We start from the raw sequence: 22,523 nt of genomic DNA on the forward strand, positions 1-22,523 counted from the left end.
TACCCTCTCATTTCAGTTGCAAATTACTTGGTATTCCAACAGCTCAACCCTTCGAATAATTTCTCTGCAATGTGACAATAGGTCAACTGGTCTGTAGTTCTCTGGTTTCCCCTTGTCACCTTTCATAAATAGAGAGAGTTATGCCTGGAATGATCCAACTAAAGGAATGGTTCCTGAATTAGGAGAATTTTTGAAGGTTATTCTGCGAATCTTCTCACTTAATCCCACTGAACCTGGGGAAGGGAAGCATCCGCTCTTAGGGACTGGACACCCTACAGTGCCTCCATGTCATGGTTTGCATCACGTCAAGGGAGTGCGACACTGTCAGAGATGCTGTCTTTCAAATACAGCATTAAACAGAGGCCCTGGAGGGCAGGTGTCAAATATCACATGGAATTATTTTGAAAAAGAGCAAGCCACACATTTATATTTTGACTAGCACCAAAAACACATCCAGTGGTGACTCGGGGCTGTTTGTGGGACCTTGCCATTGTTGTACATCAGTGACTGCACTTTGAAAGTAGCTGTAATACACTTCAGCACATTCTGGAAGATGGGTAAATACAAGGAAGAAACATGGGAATAATTTGAACTGGGTCTAAAAGAGATAAAAGACCATGGAAACCAGGAGAACAAAGACAGATTCATTGCAGTTCACGAAGGGAGAGGAAGAACTGTTTGGAGGAGCCTGAACCTTAGCAGAATCAATAAAATGTAGAAGGAAAATAAGATTTAGCCTGGAGAACTGAAGCAAATGAGAGCAAATGGGATCTAGAGGTAACAGAGAAATTGCCCGTCAGACAATAAACAATTTCTTATACATGTTGGTGGCTACATTTCTATTGTGAGGTCAGCAATGGACAGACTGAATCCCACTTTCCCAGCAACAATAAACTCGCAGTTTCAAACCAGAGTCAGGTCAAAGATAACAATCGCGAGAAGGAGTGTGACCATCTCAGTGGATGGGAGTCACAAAGTACTTGTATTCATCAGATATGAACATATCAATTAGGATCAGGAATAGGCTATTCAGCCCCGTGAGCCTGCTTTGCCATTCAATAAATCCAACCCATTTATGTTTCGAATTCCACATGAACAGGCAGCCTCTGTATTCTTTGGTTCTCTGACAAGATTCTACCTCCACTGTAGTTTATATTCTGTTCAATCACGTAACCTTCCCAGACATTATACACAATTACATGCTATATCATTAAGCTTGATGCTTCCCTTAGCTCTTAAGTTAATCATGAATGATAGGGGATTCCCCACAGGATTTTTTTAATAATACAAATAAATGTATTTATTTTGAGTATTCAAAAATAAACCCTTAAATATCTGCTATTGCTTCACAATTGATCAATCCCTCAGCCTAGTAGCCAGTTCACTCTCACTAACTGACCTTTCACACCTAGGTAGTAGGCCTTAATTAAGTTTAAAATATTAGTCTTAGACTCACTTTTCCCCCTTTTAAAATGGATGTAAAATTCCATTGTATTTTGGTCACTGCTAAAAGAAGTGCCTTTACCCAGGTTATTAATAAATCTGTCACATTAAACAATACCAAATCTAGCATCATCTGCTCTCTTCTTGGTTACAAAACGTGTGCAGCGAGAGAAACAGAATTAACTCATGAACAGTCTGTCTGGACACAAAACTTTAACTCTGTTTTCTCTCCATGGATGCTGTCAGACCTGCTGAGTTTCTCCAGCACTTTCTCTTTTTATTTCAAACTTCCAGCATTTACAATATTTTGTTTTTATTTGCTTGTGTGTGTGGCTCTAAGGAACTATTTTGAAAGAATTCTACAAACTCCTCTTTGAAATTGCCTTTGCTAATCTGATTTTTCCAATTTACACGAAGGTCAAAATCTTGCTCCATTATTGCTATCCCTTTGTGGTAGGCACCCAATATTCCTACTTGTATACAATGTCACAAAGTATGACTCCAGCCCAGAAACCATTTGCTCAGGCTCAGAATAAAACAAACACAGCACCCAAGATTGGGGGACAGCTGGAATGGTCACACATTAACGAGGCAGGCCAAGAGACTGGAGGTTTCAGGAAGGAAACCTTGAGGTTTTGGATCTGGACGGTGGAAAGCACAGCCTCCAAGCTTGAGATGAATGAATCGAGTATTGTCAAAGCCTCAGAGAATGCAAGGAGAATGGAGTTTGCAGGACTAGAGAAGGTTCCAGATCCTAACATCAGGGAGAGGGATTCTAGGGACTAGAGAAGGTTACTGCTTCTAACACCAGGGAGAGGCATTCTCAGCACGGGTTCAACTACGTTGACAAAGCATCCTCTTGCAAGGGAAATGGACAATGCAGACTGAGTTTTGACGGTCTGGAACAGTTAGTGTAACCTGCAACATGTGGCTAGAGGTGAAGTGGACCTGCAGGTGATGGGAACCAGCTATACCCAAAGTGTGCCACAAAAAGGCACCTCCTGTTAGCAGTGACCAAACCACAATGGAATTTTACATCCAATTTAAAAGGGGAAAGAGTGGGTCTAAGACTAGTATTTTAAATTTAAATAAGGCCTACTACCTAGTTGTGAAAGCTGAGTTAGTGAGAGTGAATTGGATACTAGGCTGAGGGATTGATCAATTATGAAGCAATAGCAGATACTTAAGGGTTTATTTCTGAATACTCAAACTAAATGTATTCACTTCTATTATAAAAAGAAAGTTTTGAGGATTCCTTTCTTTTAAATTTTAATTCATGGAATGAGGGTATCACTGGCTGGGCCAGCATTTATTTCCTGGAGAGCAGTTGAGAGTCAACCATGTTGCTGTGGGTCTGGAGTCACATGTAGGCCAGACCAGGTAAGGCTGGCAGTTCTCCTCCCTAAAGGACATTAGTGAACCAGATGGGTTTTTCTGAGAATTGACAATGGATTCACGATCATCATTAGACTCTTAATTTCAGAGTTTTTAAAAATTGAATTCAAATTTTTATCTGCTGTGTCAGGATTCAAACCCAGGTCCCCAGAACATTACCGGGGTCTCTGGATTAACAGTCCAATGATAATACCACTAGGCCTTAGTGCTCTTTTAACATTTCTTGAAGTCTGAACAACTCTCATTAATAATCCTGTCTCCTACATCCCCAAACTTCAAGTTTAACAGTTAATCTCAGAGTGCTGTTGGGAGAGAAATTACAGGGATCTTAAAAATATATATTTTATAAATTTTCTTTGAATTTTACAATGGCAATTAAAAATTATTAAATATTCGGAAGGAAAAGAAAAAAGATCATTTGACTCACAGTTAAGAATCATCCCCTCGGGTAATAAAAGAGATATTATTATTCCCCAGGTCAGGCAGAGGGGGAAGAGGATGGTGATTAAAACCAAAATAAAACAAAAAGAAGGAAATTGTTCTTCAACTCACCCTGTGCGAAAGGAGATGTGCTGAGATGTGAGAGGAAGCGGGGCTGGTTTGGGTGCAGAGAGTGGTCACGGTGTTTGTTGTTCAATGAAATTGTTCCGAAAGGGTTCAGAGGTAAATTCTATAAAGGCAATACAGGCAGGAACTCTCAGAACATGAAAGATGTTTGTGGATGGGCACTTGCATTGCCAAGGCAATGGGCCAGCTGCTGAAAAACGGGATAGTTTTATTTGACCAACACTGATATGATAGGCTGAAGAGTCTTTCTGTGCTGTACACCTCCAAGAGGTTAATACTTGATTGGCTCTACTCATTCTACTGATAGTTGGTAGGTGGGGTTTGACTGTAGATTTCAGAGGGAGCAGATGGATCTGTATCAACCCCATAAAGGTCCTAGTAATGATGGGCAAAAGTGAGGACTGCAGATGCTGGAGATCAGAGTCTAGATCAGAGTGGTGCTGGAAAAGTACAGCAGGTCAGGCAGAATCCAAGGAGCAGGAAATTCCTCATTCCTGATGAAGGGCTTTTGCCCGAAACGTCGATTTTCCTGCTCCTCGGATGCTGTCTGACCTGCTGTGCTTTTCCAGCACCACTCTAATCTAGGTCCTAGTAATGATGCCTGGCCAAATGCGGTTAACCTGATGCAATAAACCTTCTCAGTTTCTCAGATCCTTCCTGGTGCTGTACCTTTTACCCACTAATTAGTTTCAGACCCAAGACAAAGGAGGAGCAAGCCACTCAGTTTCATCAAATAGAAATTTAACAAAGAAATGAAACTTGACAGACCACCTGGCATCGACCTCGGCACTGGAAAAGCCAATAGCAGAAACAGCCCTGTTGCCCCTGCCAAATCTTCCTCACTAACATCTCACGGGCTGTTGCCAACATTGGGAAAGCTGTCTCACAGGCTAGTCAAGCAACAACCTGATAGAGTGTCGAGAGTGTGTTGCTGGAAAAGCACAGCAGGTCAGGCAGCATCCGAGGAGCAGGAGAGTCAACTTTTCAGGCAAAAGCCCTTCATCAGGAATGAGGCTGGGAACCTTGGGGATGGAGAGATAAATAGGAGGGGGGTGGGGCTGGGGAAAGGTAGCTGAGAGTGCAATAGGAAGGCAGAGGTGGGGATAATGGTGATAGGTCAGAGGGGAGGGTGGAGTAAGATAGGTGGGAAGGAAGATGGACAGGTAGGACAGGTCGTGAGGGCAGTGCCGAGTTGGAGGGTTAGATTTGGGATAAGGTGGGGGGAGGTGAAATGAGGAAACTGGTGAAATGTACATTGATGCCATGGGGTTGGAGGGTCCCAAGGTGGAGGATGAGGCGTTCTTCCTCCAGGAGTCCGGTGGTGAGGGAGTGGTGATGGAGGAGGCCCAAGACCTGCATGTCCTCGACAGAGTGGGAGGGGGAGTTGAAGCCACAGGCAGGGGGGTTGACTGGTGCGAGTGTCCCAGAGATGTTCTCTGAAATGCTCTGCAAGTAAGTGATATAGTCAACAACCTGATATAGTCATACTTACGGAACTATACCTTACAAACAATGACTCAGATGCCACCATCACTGTGCCTGGATATGTCCTATCCCACCGACAGATACATCCAATTGAGGTGGCGGCACACTGGGATACAGTCAAGAGGGAGTTGCCCTGGGAGTCCTCAACATTGACTCCAGACCCCATGAAGTCTCATGGCTTCAGGTTATGATTTGGAGATGCCGGTGTTGGACTGGGGTGTACAAAGTTAAAAATCACACAACACCAGGTTATAATCCAATAGGTTTAATTGGAAGCACACTAGCTTTCGGAGCGTCGCTTCCACCTGATGAAGGAGCAGCACTCCGAAAGCTAGTGCTTCCAATTAAAAAGGTTGGACTATAACCTGGCTTCAGGTTAAACATGGACAAGGAAACCTCTTGCTCATTACCATGTACTGTCCTCCCTCAGCTGATGAATCGGTACTCCTCCATAGAACATAGAACATAGAACAATACAGCACAGAACAGGCCCTTCGGCCCACTATGTTTTGCCGAACATTTGTCCTAGCTTAAGCACCTATCCATGTACCTATCCAATTGCCGCTTAAAGGTCACCAAAGATTCTGACTCTACCACTCCCACAGGCAGCGCATTCCATGCCCCCACCACTCTCTGGGTAAAGAACCTACCCCTGACATCCCCCCCTATACCTTCCACCCTTCACCTTAAATTTATGTCCCCTTGTAACACTCTGTTGTACCCAGGGAAAAAGTCTCTGACTGTCTACTCTATCTATTCCTCTGATCATCTTATAAACCTCTATCAAGTCACCCCTCATCCTTCGCCGTTCCAACGAGAAAAGGCCTAGCACTCTCAACCTATCCTCGTACGACCTATTCTCCATTCCAGGCAACATCCTGGTAAATCTTCTCTGCACCCTCTCCAAAGCTTCCACGTCTTTCCTAAAGTGAGGCGACCAGAACTGCACACAGTACTCCAAATGTGGCCGAACCAAAGTCCTGTACAGCTGTAACATCACTTCACGACTCTTGAATTCAATCCCTCTGCTAATGAACGCTAATACACCATAGGCCTTCTTACAAGCTCTATCCACCTGAGTGGCAACTTTCAAAGATCTATGAACATAGACCCCAAGATCCCTCTGTTCCTCCACCTCACTAAGAACCCTACCGTTAACCCTGTATTCCGCATTCTTATTTGTCTTTCCAAAATGGACAACCTCACACTTGGCAGGGTTGAACTCCATCAGCCACTCCTCAGCCCAGCTCTGCATCATATCTAAGTCCCTTTGCAGCCGACAACAGCCCTCCTCACTATCCACAACTCCACCAATCTTCGTATCATCTGCAAATTTACTGACCCACCCTTCGACTCCCTCATCCAAGTCATTAATAAAAATTACGAACAGCAGAGGACCCAGAACTGATCCCTGCGGAACTCCACTTGTAACTGGGCTCCAGGCTGAATATTTACCATCTACCACCACTCTCTGACTTCGACCGGTTAGCCAGTTTTCTATCCAATTGGCCAAATTTCCCTCTATCCCATGCCTCCTGACTTTCCGCATAAGCCTATCATGGGGAACCTTATCAAATGCCTTACTAAAATCCATGTATACTACATCCACTGCTCTACCCTCATCCACATGCTTGGTCACCTCCTCAAAGAATTCAATCAGACTTTTAAGGCAAGACCTACTCTTCACAAATCCGTGCTGGCTGTCCCTAATCAAGCAGTGCCTTTCCAGATACTCATAAATCCTATCCCTCAGTACCCTTTCCATTACTTTATCTACCACCGAAGTAAGACTAACTGGCCTGTAATTCCCGAGGTTATCCCTATTCCCTTTTTTGAACAGGGGCACAACGTTCACCACTCTCCAGTCCCCTGGTACCACCCCCGTTGACAGTGAAGATGAAAAGATCATTGCCAACGGTACTGCAATTTCCTCTCTTGCTTCCCACATAATTCCATGTTGAACAAAACTTAGAGGCAGCACTGAGGGTGGCATGGACTCAATGTTTACTCTGGGTGGGGGATCTCAATGTCCACCACCAAGAGCAGGTGAGCAGCAGCATTACCAATCGAGCTGGTCGGGTCCTAAAGGACATCACTGCTGGGCTGGGTCTACAGTAGGTGGTGAGAGAACCAATAAGAGGGAAAAACATACCTGACCTCATCCTTACCAATCTGCAGGCTGCAGATGCATCTGTCCATGACAGTATCGGTAAGAGCGAACACTGCATAGTCCTTGTGGAGACAAAGTCCCGCCTTCACATTGAGAATACCCTCCATCGTGTTGTGTGGCCTATCACTGTGCTAAATGGAACAGACTTCAAACAGATTTAGCAACTCAAGACTGGGCATCCATGAGGCACTGTGGACCATCAACAGCGGCAGAGCTGTGCTCCAGCACAATCTGTAACCTCATGACCCGACATACCCCCACTCAACCATTACCATCAAGCCAGGGGATCAACCCTGGTTCAACGGAGACTGCAGGTGGGCAAGCCAGGAGCAGCACCAGGCAGACCTGAAGACAAGGCATCAACCTGATTGAGCTATGAAACAGGACTACCTACATGCCAAACAGCATAAGCAGCAAGTAATAGCTAGAGCTAAGCGATCCCACTGCTAATGGATCAGATCTAAGATGTGCAGTCCTACCACAGCCAGTCGTGAATGGTGCTGGACTATTAAACAACTCACTGGAGGAGGAGGAGGCTTCACAAATATCCCCCATCCTCAGCGATGGAAGAGCCCAGCACACCTGTACAAATGATAAGGCTGAAACTTTCGCATTGATGATCCATCTCAGCCTCTTCTAGTGGTCCCCACCCTCACAGATACCAGCTTTCAGCCAATTTGATTCACTCCGTGTAATATCAGGAAAGGGTTGGAGCCTCAGGATACTGCAAAGGCACAAGTTCCTCAGGGTAGTGTCCTCGGCTCAATCATCTTCAACTGTTTCAATGACCTTCAAGGCCAAGTGCCTTTTGAGCGCTGCTTGTGGGCCAGAGGCAGGGGGAGAATTTCAAACCCCTCCATCCTATCCTAGCATTTATCCACTCTCTTACTGACAACAGCTCTGTGTCTGTGACCTGGCTAAGTCTAACATGCAGTCTCTCGATCAGACTGCCTGAGACTGTTTGATCCATCTGAGAATCTGGGGAACAAGTCAAAAGTGTAACTTCTGGAGTTACTGCCTTGATCGAAACACAACAAGTGGCTCATTAATCCAGCTACATGGAAATGGCTGCAAGTGGAATAAACATCATCTTTAAGCAATCAATGGCCTTGCATCCAATACAAATGTCCAGCATTTATATAGCACCTTTAACACAGTAAACATCTCACGCTGTGTATCAAACAAGTCTGACATTGAATCAGGTATCAAGAGTGTGGTGCTGGAAAAGCACAGCAGGTCAGGCAGCATCTGAGGAGCAGGAGAATTGACGTTTCGGGCATAAGCCCTTCATCAGAAACGATTGAATGAGGTGTGCAGATATTTGGTCTGTGAAGAGAAAGGATCACTGGACCTGAAACGTTAACTCTGCTTTCTCTCTCCACAGATTCTGCCAGACCCATTGAGTTTCTCCAGCACTTTCTGTTTTCGTTTCGGATTCCCAGCATCCGACAGTTCCTTTGATTTTTTTTTGCGCAGATATTGCGCAGGATGAGCACGTTTGTCACAGAGCTCACTTTAATCGCCATCTTAAAGGAGGGTGGGAGAAGTTTGAGGACAGAGATTCAGAGTGTATTTCATTTATGACAAGTGCCTATTGATAAGTACCTTTGGACGTAATGAGCTAACGATACAGTTTGTAATTGCAACATCTGAATCAGTCTAATCAATGCAATTGGGAGAAAGCGTTTAATTATAACTGATTTTAACTCTCTACCTCTCAATCCACAAACTGAGGTAGTCAGAAAGCCCCAGCAGCAACTATAACTTACATTTATATGACACCTTTACTGTAGATAAAATGTCCCAAGAAGATATTAGCTCAGGTAACCAACAACTTGATCAAAGCGATCAGGTTTAAATAGTGAAAGAGGGCTGGAAAGGTGTGAATATGTGGGAATGTCAGAGTGTGGAGTCCCACTGACTGAAGGTGCAGCAATCAGTGGCAGACTGACCCACGTTCAAAGAAGAGGTGAATGACAGGAGTGCAGATACCACAGGGGGTGTGGGGCTGGAGGAGCTTACAGACACAGGGAAAGGTTAACTCAGGCAAAGATTTGGAAACATGGATAAGAATTTTAACACGGGAGTGGTGGCTAAATTGAGAATCAATGACAGTTCCTAAGACCATGAGACATAGGAACAGAATTAGTCCATTTGGCCCATCAATGCTGCTCTACCACTGAATCTTGGCTGATATGTTTCACAATCCCGTTCCCCTGATTTTTCTAGTAATCTTTGATTCCTTTCCTAACCAAGAATCTATCTATCTATCGCTGTCTTAAATACAGTCAATGACTTGGCCTCCACAGCATAGGAGTTCCATAGATTTCCACCCTCTGGCTGAAGAAATTCCTCCACATCTCAGTTCTAAAGGGTCATCCTTTCACTCTGAGGCTGTGCCCTCAGGCTCTGGTGTCGCCTGCTTGTGGAAATATCTTTTCCATGTCCACCCTATTCAGGCCTCTCAGTATTCTGTAAGTTTCAGTCAGATCACCCCTCATCCTTCTAAACTCCATTGAGTACAGACTTAGAATCCTCAACTGCTCCTCATATGACAGGCCCTTCGTCCCTGGGATCATTCTTGTAAATATCCTCTGGACCCCTCCAAGGCCAGCACATCCTTGCTTACAGGGCCTGAAACTGCTCACAATATTCCAAATGTGGTCTGCAGAACCTTATACAGCCTCAGCAGTACATCTCTGCTCTTGTATTCTAGCTCTCTTGAAATGAATGGTAACTTTGCTCTAACCCTCCTAACTATCAACTGAACCTGCATGTTAGCCTGAAGGGAATCCTGAACTGGACTCCCAAGTCCCTTTGTGCTTGAGATTTCTGAAGCCTTTCTCCATGTAGAAAACAGTCTACACCTCCATTCTTCTATTAAAGAGCATAACCCCACAATTTCCCACCTTGTATTCCATCTGCTAATTCTTTGCCCGCTCTCCCAGCCAGTCCAAATCCTTCCGCAGCCTCCCCCCTTCCTCAGCACTACATGTCCCTCCACCTATCTTTGTGTGTCATCTGAAAACTTAGCAACAATGTCTCCTGTCTGGTCATCCCGATCGTTACTGTATTATGCGAATAGCTGTGGAAGTCCACTAGTCACAGCCTGCCAGCAAAGATTGCAGTGAATCTGAATTGGAAATTATCACCCCGTGTATGACACACTGAACTCTAAAGCGCTCACTCACCCCTGACACAGGCAGAGGGATGGGAGGTTGAAGGACTTCCTGATGGATCTGGTCAAAGTGGCTATCAACAGGTCCAGGCAGTGGGCCATTGAGGGGGGTCACAGTCTCTGACTGACTGCTCCTCTCCCACGTACCTGGGTGCCCTTGAAGAAGGAGCATGCGGTTTCCACTGACACGTTCGAGGAATTGAGAGAGAGAGAGGTGGGGACCCTGGGGGCTGGAGGGTATTATTTCCCCTTCCAACTCGTGCTGAGTCTAGTCCCCTCCCCCTCTTCCTACCTTCTCCTGTTTTTTCTTGTTGTGGGCAGTTGATTGTATAATTGGCGACACGGGAGAGTTAGCAATGGTTTAAATTAAACGCCAGAAAGATAGAAGCCTGCTCACCATCCTCAAACCCCGGTCAGATCCTGGACTGTTAAATATTGCTGGGTGAATGTGGTTCAGTTGCTTCCCTGATCAGAACTGGCTGTGTCCAAGTAATGGGAAATATTTTGAAGCTGCATCACCGTCTAGTTCCCCAGCAGCTGGTGTGAGACCATAAAACAGAATAAAGTAGGCCATTCAGCCCATCGAATCCACTTCAACAGTCAGTGAATTCATGGTTGACTTAATAATCCGTAACTCCACTTCATTCCCTTTTCCCCTCAATCCCCTTACTGATTAAAAATCTGTCTGTGTCAGCTTTGAACATACTTAATGACCCAGCCTCGACAGCCCAGCCCTGTGAAAGGCGTCTTGTCCATTGAACTGAGGTAAAGAACTCCCCTCTGAGAGACAAAACTCCTCCTCATCTCGGTCTTACATATGTGACCCTTTACTCTGAGATTATGCCCATTTAGTCCCAGACTCTCTCACAAGTGGAAACATCATTTCTGCACCAACCCTGGGGATCCTGTACATTTCAATACAGTCGCCTCTTATTCTTCTGTGAAATGGTCAGATGTGAAGGAGTTGGATGAAATTGAGCTGCCTCCCAGTAACGCTGCACCAGAGATCCATCTGGAGTTGCTGAGCCCCTGGGAAGGGGTTTGTGGTCATCTGGAAGTCAGCACCGCTCCGAAAGCTAGTGCTTCGAAATCAACCAGTTGGGACTATAACCTGGGAGTTCTAACTCAAATCACCACAACAGGGAGCAAGGTCACAGGGGCACCCTAAAGAAACATGTCTCCCCCTCTCTCCAATTCCTTCAAACACTTCCCTTTATCAATGGGAAATAAATTAGAGACGGAGAATAAAGGCTGTCAGCTGAGACTCTGAAAGCAAAAGAGGGGAGCCCTGGGTAGAAAAAAGGAAAAGAGGAATGGGGGACGATAGAAAGCAAGAGAGAGGAGGATTTGGGTGGAGAGAGAGAGAGAGAGAGAGATGGACGAGAGAACGAGTGGGGGGGGGGCATGGAGAGAGAGTCGGGTAGAAAGAGTGGAAGACACAGACGTAAAGAGTTAAAGACAGAGGGGACAGTGAGCAAGAGCAGGACAGTCAAAGCCCTGAGTGGAGCTGGGATGATATTCCACCAAGTCTGTTAAAGATGTCTTGTCCATTGAACTGAGTAATCAATTGGCACTTTGTGACGGACTGATGATCTATCCAGAGGTGAGAAGGTGTTGGAAGTCCGAGTCTCTGTGAGCACCGTTAATTCATTAATGCCTCCTCCGGCCTGAAAGCTGGAGTCAATCTCCAAGTTTACATCCTGCCATTTCATTACATTCAGAACCAGGGAAAGGTCACACCATTTTAGGAGCAGCTACCTGTTCCCAAACAGCTGTCCTCCCAGCCCTGTCCTCCTGGCCCTGAGCTCCAAGCCCACTTTGCTCTTGATCTTGGGACAAGGGGGTAACGAACAGACAGTTTTTTTTACCCCACTCTCTACTTTGTGACCCCCACTCTCCTGCTCATGACCCAGTACCTCCCTCCCGCTTTGGTTCCCTGGTGAGTGACCTGAATCTGTAGGAGTGGAGATTTCTGTTCCACAGCTGCTTCCCTCAATGTGGGCATGGAGATGAAGATGCCCTCCCCAGACTGGACACATATCTCTGGGTCCTCACTGAGTCATAGACTTTGGGCTTGCCCAAAATGGCCTTTCCTCATTGGTCACCTTCGACCCTGACGAGGAGCGTCACAATTAAAGCATTTTGTCTGAAACTCACCTTTCTCTAATCACAGAACAGTTATCCAATGGAGGAGCTGTTCAGCCTATCTTTATGTGCTAGCTCTCTCAGAGACAAACTCAGTTGGTCCCAATCCACAGTCCCTTCCTGCTCACCCACCCAGAAGATCTTTTCTCGATACACAATTATCCAACTTGGCTTTCGAAAACCGCAAGTGAATGTGCCACTGCCACTGTCTGAGACAGTGCATTCCAGATTCTGACCACTCCTTGGTTCTCCTCACGTCACTGTTGTCTCTTTTGCCAACTACCTGCTTCCCCAACATCCTCTCATTCTTGACCTCTCTCCCTCTCTGCTCTGTTCAGGTCCATCAGGGTTTTGAACACCTCAATCAAATCTCCTTCTCTGTTCAGAGCAAACATCTCCAGCTTTGCTACACTACCCTCAGCCCTGGGACTTCTGTAACGCTTTCACAGATTGACACTCCATGCTGAGGTTAAGTGTGGCCCCAATGCTGCTGCTTCAGCCACAAGTTATTCAGCAACAGGAGGAGGCCATTCAGCCCCTTGAGCTGTTCAAGTTGGCAGCTCACCACCATCTTCTCAATGCAAATTAGGAATGGGCAATAATTGTTGCCCACATCCCACAGTAGAGAAGAAAAACAGAACCCTTAGTCTCCTTGCTTCAGAGTCCTCAGTTTTTATATTTATCTGTTGGCCAGAACGTCAGGGATAACTCTCACCCTCATCTTCAAAGCCATGGCATGGGATCTTGTACATTCACCTGAAGGCTGTGGTTTAATGCCTCTGTGAAAAGGTGGCACTCCCCCAGTCTGTTCCAGGATTGTCAGCTTAGGTTGTCTGTGTGGGTGGGTGGGTGGCGTGTGCACATACGTGCACCTGTGTATGCATGGGTGTGTGGTGAAACATGGATAAAGTTGCTTTAGGAGGTTATTTGGCCCATCAGAGCTGTACTGGCCTATAAAGGAGCCATTCAGCCCACTTTCCAGCTGTTGGTCCATTGCCCTGTGGGATGACAGCACATTAACGAACAGCCAAGTTTCTGGTATCGAGACTGGCTCTAATGCAATGAGAGGTACGTCGGGCTCCAAGAGATCAATTGTGTTAGGGGATTCTGTAGTCCAAGGTACAGACAGATGTTTTTGTGGCCAGCAGTGGAAAATCAGAATGGTGTGTTGTTTCCCTGGTGCCAGGATCAGAGATGGTGCAGAATGTTCTCAAGGGGGAGAGGGGCCAGCAATAGGTCTTTGTACACATTGGAACTAACGACATAGGAAGGGAAAAGGTTGAGATTCTGAAGGGACAATACAGAGTTAGGCAGGAATTTAAAAAGGAAGTCCTTGAGAGTAGTAATATCTGGATTACACCCAGTGCCATGAGCTAGTGAGGGCAGGAATAGGACGATAGAGCAGATGAATGCATGGCTGAGGAGCTGGTTTATGGGAGAAGGATTCACATTTTTGGAACATTGGGATCTCTTCTGTGGTAGAAGTGACCTGTAAAGGAAGGACGGATTGCACCAGAATTGGAAGGGGATGAATATACTGGCAGGGAAGGATTTAAACTAGTAAGGTGGGGGGGTGGGATCCAGGGTGATAGTGAGGAAAGAGATCGATCTGAGACTGGTACAGTAGAGAACAAAGGCGAGTTAAACAGTCAGGGCAGGTAGGGAGAAAGCAGAGAACAAGGTAGGAGTGATAAATTAAACTGCATTTATTTCAATGCAAGAGGCCTAACAGGGAAGGCAGATAAACTCAGGGCATGGTTAGCAACACGGGACTGGGATATCATAGCAATTCCAGAAACATGGCTCAGGGATGGGTAGGACTAGCAGCTTAATGTTCCAGGATACAAATGGTACAGGAAGGATAGAAAGGGAGGCAAGAGGGGAGGGGAAGTGGCATTTTTGATAAGGGATAGCATTACAGCTGTGCTGAGGGAGAATATTCTCAGAAAAACATCCAGGGAAGTTATTTGGGTGGAACTGAGAAATAAGAAAGGGATGATCACCTTATTGGGATTGTATTATAGACTCCCTAATAGAGAGAAATTGAGAAACAAACTTGTAAGGAGATCTCAGTTATTTGTAAGAATAATACAGTGGTTATGGTAGGAGATTTTAACTTTTCAAACATAGACTGGGACTGTCATAGTAAGGGTTTAGATGGAGAGGAATTTATTAAGCGCGCACAAGAAAATTTTCTGATTCAGTATGTGGATGTACCTACTAGAGAAGGTGCAAAACTTGACCTATTCTTGGAAATAAGGCAGGGCAGGTAACTGAGGTGTCAGTGGGGGAGCACTTTGTGGCCAGCGACCATAATTCTATTAGATTTAAAACAGTGATGGAAAAAGATTGACCAGATCAAAAAGTTGAAGTTCTAAATTGGAGAAAGATCAATTTTAAGGGTATTAGGCAAGAACTTTCGAAAGCTGATTTGGGGCAGATGTTCGTAGGTAAAGGGATGGCTGGAAAATGGGAAGCCTTCAGAATGAGATAATGAGAATCCAGAAAAAGTATATTCCTGTCAGGGTGAAAGGAAAGGCTGGTAGGTATAGGGAATGCTGGATGACTAAAGAAATTGAGGGTTTGGTTAAGAAAAAGAAGGAAGCACACTCAGGTATAGACAGGATAGATCAAGTGAATCCTTAGAAGAGTATAAAGGCAGTAAGAGTATACTTAAGAGGGAAATCAGGAGGGCGAAAGGGACATGAGATAGCTTTGGCAAGTAGCATTAAGGAGAATCCAAAAGGTCTTTACAAATACATTAATGACAAAAGGGTAACTAGGGAGAGAATAGGACCCCTCAAAGATCAGCAAGGCGGTCTTTGTGTGGAGCCACAGAAAATAAGGGAGATACTAAATGAATATTTTGCATCAGTATTTACTGTGGAAAAGGATATGGAAGATATAGAATGTAGGGAAATAGATGGTGACATCTTGAAAAAATGTCCATATTACAGAGGAGGAAGTGCTGGATGTCTTGAAATGCATAAAAGTGGATAAATTCCCAGGACATGATCAGGTGTACCCGAGAACTCTGTGGGAAGCTAGGGGAGTGATTGCTGGGCCTCTTGCTGAGATATTTGTATCATCGATAGTCACAGGTGAGGTGCTGGAAGACTAGAGGTTGGCTAACGTGGTGCCACTGTTTATGAAGGGAGGTAAGGACAAGCCAGGAAACTATAGACCGGTGAGCCTGACGTCGGTGGTGGGCAAGTTGTTGGAGGGAATTCTGAGGGACAAGATGTACATGTATTTGGAAAGTCATGGACTGATTCGGGATAGTCAACATGACTTTGTGCGTGGGAAATCATGTCTCACAAACTTGATTGAGTTTTTTGAAGTAACAAAGAGGATTGATGAGGGCAGAGGAGTAGACGTTATCTATATGGACTTCAATAAGGCATTTGACAAGGTTCCACATGGGAGACTGGTTAGCAAGGTTAGATCTCATGGAATACAGGAAGAACTAGCCATTTGGATACAGAACTGGCTCAAAGGTAGAAGATAGAGGGTGGTGGTGGAGGGTTGTTTTCAGACTGGAGGCCTGTGACCAGTGGAGTGCTACAAGGATCGGTGCTGGGTCCACTACTTTTCATCATTTATATAAATGATTTGGATGCGAGCATAAGAGGTATCGTTTGTAAGGTATAAGAAAATTGGAGGTGTAGTGACAGCGAAGAAGGTTACCTCAGATTACAACAGGATCTTGATCAGATGGGCCAATGGGCGAGGAGTGGCAATTGGAGTTTAATTTAGATAAATGCGAGATGTTGTATTTTGGGAAAGCAAATCTTAGCAGGACTTACACACTTAATGGTAAGGTCCTAGGTGTGGTGCTGAACAAAGAGACCTTGGAGTGCAGGTTCATAGCTACTTGAAAGTGGAGTTGCAGGTAGGTAGGATAGTGAAGAAGGCGTTTGGTATGCTTTCCTTTATTGGTCAGAGTATTGAGTACAGAAGTTGGGAGGTAATGTTGCAGCTGTACAGGACTTTGGTTAGGCCGCTATTGGAATATTGCGTGCAATTCTGGTCTCCTTCCTATCGGAAAGATGTTGTGGAACTTGAAAGGGTTCAGAAAAGATTTACAAGGATGTTGCCAGGGTCGGAGGATTTGAGCTATAGGGAGAGGTTGAATCGATTAGATTAGATTAGATTCGATTCTTTACAGTGTGGAAACAGGCCCTTCAGCCCAACCGACCCTCTGAAGAGTAACCCACCCAGACCCACTTCCCTCGAACTAATGCACCTAACACTACGGGCAATTTAGCATGGCCAATTCACCTGACCTGCACATCTTTGGATTGTGGGAGGAAACCAGAGCACCCGGAGGAAACCCACACAGACACAGGGAGAATATGCAAACTCCACACAGACAGTCACCCAAAGCTGGAATCGAACCTGGGAGCCTGGTGCTGTGAGGCTGCAGTACTAACCACTGAGCCACCGTGCCACCCCAAACAGCTGAGGCTGTTTTCCCTGGAATGTCAGAGGCTGAGGGGTGACCTTACAGAGGTTTATAAATTCATGAGGGGCATGGATTGGGTAAATAGACAAAGTCTTTTCCCTGGGGTGGGATACTCCAGAGCTAGAGGGCATAGGTTTAGTGTGAGAGGGGAAAGATATAAAAGAGACCTACGGGGCAAAATTTTCACACATAAGGTGGTGCGTGTGTGGAATGAGCTGCCAGAGGACGTGGTGGAGGCTGGTACAACTACAACATTTAAGAGGCATTTGGATGGGTATATGAATAGGAATAGTTTGGAGGGATATGGGCCGGGTGCTGGCAGGTGGGACTAGATTGGGTTGGGATATCTGGTCAGCATGGACGAGTTGTGCCGAAGGGTCTGTTTCCGTGCTGTCCATCTCTCTGACTGTGTGACTCTAAATAACCTTCCGTACTGCGAAGGTCAAATGGAGCCCAGGAAGCTCCGAAATGAAGAAGAGTTAACTACATCTGAGCCAAGGCTGGAGCTTTTAATCTCTCTGATCTTCCTTTTCCCCACCCTCACACTTTGTGACAAAGATTACGATCGATCAGACTGAATTTGTCTCTAATTCCATTGTTTCTGAAGACATTCCAAACTGTGGAACTACTTATTTCCCACCATCTCACTTCCTCAAACACCCAACCTTGATCTTCCCTTCCTTGGAGCCTTCCATTCTCCTCATTGTCTTGCCTGCTCCTTTCAAAACTTCATAGGAACATGAGTAGGCTATTTGGCCCCTCGAGCCTGTTCCATGCCTCCTTCATGAGAATCATGGCTGACTGTGGCCTAACTCCATAAACCAGTCTTTGGATTTAATACCATTGCAGATTTAATACTAATGACTGACCCAGCAGCCACTGCCATTTGTGGAAGGAAGGTCCGTGTGTGTGTGCGTGTGTGTGCGCGTGTGTAGAAGTGCTTCCTAATGTCTCTCCTGAATGGTCTGGCCCTAATTCTCAGACTCTGCCCCTGGTTCTCCAATCCCCAACCAGTGGGAACAGTTTTTCTTTATCTACCCTGTCGTTTCCTAGTAACCATAATGTGGAGCTGCCAGTGTTGGACTGGGGTGGATAAGGTCAGAAGAAGTCCCACATCACCAGGTTATAGTCCAACAGGTTTATTTGCTTGTGATTTCAATCAGGCTGATAAAGGGGCGACACTCCAAAACCTTGTGATGTCAAATAAACCTGTTGGACTATAACCCGGTGTCGTGGGACTTCTCACCTTTCCCTGGTAATACCTTGAAGACTTTGATCAGGCCACTAGCCTTAACTCCATGGTGCCTTAACTCTACGAGACTTAGAACATAGAAAAATACAGCGCAGTACAGGCCCTTTGGCCCTCGATGTTGCACCGATCCAAGCCCACCTAACCTACACTAGCCCACTATCCTCCATATGCCTATCCAATGCCCGTTTAAATGCCCATGAAGAGGGAGAGTCCACCACTGCTACTGGCAGGGCATTCCACTTGGGGTGCAGTTAGCTTCAGTAAATTAAATAACTTTTAAGCTGAAGCCTTCCTTAACCAATTTGGTAACTCCAGCACTCTCTGATGTTCTTCTGTCAGGCTAACAGGTTACAATCCAGATCCTGGTTTTTGGCCCAACCAATCCATGTTGGCCTTTACACCCTGAGTCTCTGATCACATCTGTCCAATGACTAACCTTTATGAAATAAGGGAATACTTTGACAAACAGATCAGGAGGCAGAGAGAGAGGAACGGGGTTTGGGGAGTGATTGGGAATTGCGCTTGTGAACAATTAAGTTGCATGGAAATTGTTGGTGAGATCCATGGGGGAGGGGGTGGGATTTGCTGCACAGGAAAGGGATGGTGGAGGCAGTATTCTGGAGACTAAGAGCAATGCTGTAGTTGAGGATGGTTTATTGCAACCAATACTTTATAATGTGCCTGGTGAAGGTTTCCTAAAGGTAACCCAAGGAAACCTAAACACATAAATAAAAAGTGGGCCATAAAACCAGCACTTCACCGGAGGCTCACTGATGATGTTAACTAGCATGGTGACGAAACGTCTGAAAACAAACCTTCCAGCTCAGCGAACAAACTTACATCCAGTACCTGGTGAAGTTGCCTCTTTACTGACCAACTTACGGACTAGCAATCACACTCCATCTCTAAGCTGTGCCCCACTAGGTCAGTCTGATATGGGTCAAAGAGTCAAAATAAGGAATAGTCCCTTAAAATATGGGTCAGTCAGTCACCCTGCCATCGCCTTGCTCTTCTTACAGTATAACCCATTTCCTTTCTTCTTTTTAAAAATGTATTTAGACAGGTGTGTGAATAGGAAGCATTTAGAGGGATATGGGTCAAATGCAGGAAAATGAAATTACTTCAGATTAGGATACCATGGACGGGTTGGACCGAAAGGTCTGGTTCCGGGCTGTATCACTCTATCCACTTCCTGAAGCTGACCTTGAATAATTTCTGCTTTAGCTGCAATCAGTGTTGCCAACTCAGGCTGAGTAAGTTCCCACAGGCTCCATCACATGACTTCCTGTCTTCAACAGTTCCACCACCACACTTCCATCACTGCTATCCTGACACATGCGTCTTTGACGTACGCCAACCTCCGTTATGACCGATCAACTAATAAACTACCCCCATTTCTCCTGCTAGTTGTTCACAACTGTGCTCCAGGAGACTTTTCTTTCAAGTCTGAAGAGTTGGCAATCCTACCCAGGGAACAGCTATGAGCCATCTCCGGGTCACAGTAACCACAGAAATACATCCACTCCACAATGCTGGGGCAGACACTAAATGGAATTTGTTTCAAGTTAACACTGAAAATGTTGTCTAAATCAGGGTATCATGATCCAGATTCCAAATATTCCAGGGTGTGAATCACAAAAAGCCAGCATCCAAACTCAGCAGATAATAGGGAAGGTACACAGAATGTAGGCCTTTATTTCTAAACAAAATAGAATATAAAAGCAAGGAGGTTTTATTCAAACTAAACAAGGCACAAGTCAGGTGACAGCTGGAATAGTGTGAGGAGCCTTGGGTCACTAATTTGCAGAAAGATGTACAGGTACTGGAAATAGTCCAGAGATGGTTCACTCAGCAGATCCCAGGGATAGAGGGACTGTCATATGACAAGGACCTGTACTCACCGGAGTTTAGATGAGTGAGAGGTGACTTTATTGAAACACATAAAAGGTTCTTAGGGACCTGACAGAATAAACACAAAGGGGATTTTCCCTTGTAGGAGAGTCTAGGATCAGAGGGCACCATCTCAGAATGAGGGGCCACCCATTTAAGACAGAGAGGGGGATGAATTTCTTCTCTCAGAATAAAGTGAATCTGTGGAGGGCTGTCGAGGCTGGGTCATCTGGTACATCCGAGGATGAGACAGAGAGATTTTCAATCAGTAAGGGAATCAAGAGTTATGGGGATAAGCCTGCAAAATGGAGTAAAGGATGATCTTATCAGACATGATCTCATTGAATGGTGAAGTAGACTCGATGGGCTGAATGGCCCAATTCTCCTCCCACATCTAATGGCCTCATGGTCTTTTGCTGAGCTACTTGGAGAGTTCTAGTGTTGGGTTAGAACCCCCATGGTGGCTTTGACACGGGGTGGGTGGGGGAGGGAAAGCAGTAACTCAAATTCAAATTTGCACCTCAATCAGAGCGTCCACTCAAACTGCTTCATCCTGGAGCTGCCTGTACAGTGTGAACAGAGCCCTAAATATGGTTGCCTGTAGCAACAGCAGCCTAGCATGCCCAGCCATGGCAACCAGTGTAGCAACAAACAGCAACCAGCCCCATCACTCATCGGTTCATAACTGGAAACCAGGACACCAACTGGAAACCAGTACACCTTCAGAAACTAAGGTTAGGGAACAGTTTTCTGATATTCCAACCCGGAAGGGAGTTTCCACTCTGTTGGGAAATGCTCTCCTGGAAGTTTGCCCTGTTACTGTCAAACCTGTTATCTTTCTTTGAGTGAGAGAAAGAGAGAAAGAGAGAGAGAGAGAGAGAGAGAGAGAGAGAGACAGAGAGGGAGAGAGATTATCCATGCCACATTGATATTTGTACCAAGTGACATGCTCCAATACCATTTACAATGCCTGTCAAGTGTTTGTGAAAAAAAACATTTTTAAAAAAACTGCCACATATTTTTCCTGCAGAGTGGTTTGCCCATTTGAAAGTTCCTTTCATATTTTTGAAATAGATTTCTTGTCCTCAAGACAGTCATCATCCTCACATTTTTTGGAAGCGATGTTAGGAAGCTCTGTGGAAAAATGCAATCTTATTGTCCAGTCATTTGAACACTGCCTGAAATATTCTGTTTTCCCCTATAGATTTAATCAGCTTTACACTTCAGGGTTTTCTTGTGCAATAATTAGCTAAGTATCAGTCAGGAATTTGTTTTTGGACAATTTTATTTGCTGTATGTTGAAAATATAAAGCAGTAGATCAAGCCAGACAGCTACAAAAGAAAAACCTCTCTCTCTCTCTCCCCATACAATCACCTTCTCAAGACCCCACTCTCCTTTATAGAGTAACAGCAACCATTTAGACGAGAGAGAGAATTCATCTGTCAAAATACAGCCAACCCAGAAAAAAGTCAGAAACTTTTTCTTGGGGGGGGGGGGGGGGGAGGGGGGGCTTTAAAAACACCAAATGCCACAAGATCCTAAACAATAAAATTGTATTTTTTTTAAAAACCCAACACATTACAAACTGACAGCTTATTTAGCACAGGAGATGGGGGTGTAATTAAACCTTCTAAATGCGAGGGGGTGGGGTGGCTTTGGTAATATACAACTGATGAAAAATACATTCGAGAAAGAGAAAAGGGGAAAAAAATCCAAAATATGATCCTGAGACATCAGTTCAGATGAATAGAAAGTGAGATGTGTGACAGAGGAATTTCTCTTAACATTGCAGTTAATGAGCCTAAATTTATTTTCACAACACGCATATATATTTACATTGATGTCTGACAAGAGCAAAACAGAAACTACTCTTATAAACACACATTCACTGTTTCTCGCCTCCCCGTCTCTACACATCATCTTCTTTAACAGGTAATGAAAAAAAAATCAAGAAGAAAATTTTTCTTTGTTTTCAAAAAAATCAAAACGTCACAGACAGCAAAATTACTCACCAGAGAGACAAGAAAATTCAGGAGTTAAAAAACGGCAAAGAGAGAGGGAGAGTGAGAGATGAGATAAAGGAGAGGAACAGACTGACTGGGGGTGGGGACAGAGGGAGAGAGAGAAATAACAGGCAGAGAGAGCGAGAGAGAGAGAGAGAGAGATTCACCAACAGCCGGCACTCTCTACTCCAGCTCAGGGGAGACCTGAACTACACAGCGGCTTGGAAATGCAGCTCAGACAAAACACTCAGTTCCCCCCCCCGACCCACCCGGTGAACGTGGACGATCCGCATTAGCGGCACTGCCCTCAGGGCTGGCTGGCTATGCGACTGGGGAAGACCTCACTGCCCTCAGATCAGACTCTCCTCCCTCTGCGCTGAATGGTCTGCTCGCCTTAGAGCCATCACCCACTTCTTATTCTGAAGCTCAGAGCAGTAATTATAAAATTAAATAGCTCTAGTTTCGATCATCGATTAAAATATTGTGTACAATACAATGTCACATTTTAACCTGGAGTCCAACAAGCTGA

General features: G+C 45.1%; 1 protein-coding gene across 3 annotated transcripts in view; it reads right to left on the reverse strand.

The window, feature by feature from the left end:
• raly (RALY heterogeneous nuclear ribonucleoprotein) overlaps positions 1-22,150 on the reverse strand; it is a 128,494-nt gene extending 106,344 nt beyond the window's left edge. For 2 of the 3 annotated variants that reach the window (XM_087994715.1, XM_043710874.2), the window contains exon 1: positions 22,004-22,150. The gene's annotated coding sequence lies outside the window, so the exon portion shown is untranslated. Of the gene's footprint in view, positions 1-3,390; positions 3,509-22,003 lie in introns of all 3 variants that reach the window. The other variant, XM_043710875.2, reaches the window with a different exon arrangement.
• Positions 22,151-22,523: the final 373 nt, after the last annotated feature.

This window comes from Chiloscyllium plagiosum, unplaced genomic scaffold, assembly GCF_037043375.1.
Source record: "Chiloscyllium plagiosum isolate Xiang-an unplaced genomic scaffold, Cpla_swu_hap1 HiC_scaffold_15, whole genome shotgun sequence".
NCBI lineage: Eukaryota > Metazoa > Chordata > Chondrichthyes > Orectolobiformes > Hemiscylliidae > Chiloscyllium > Chiloscyllium plagiosum.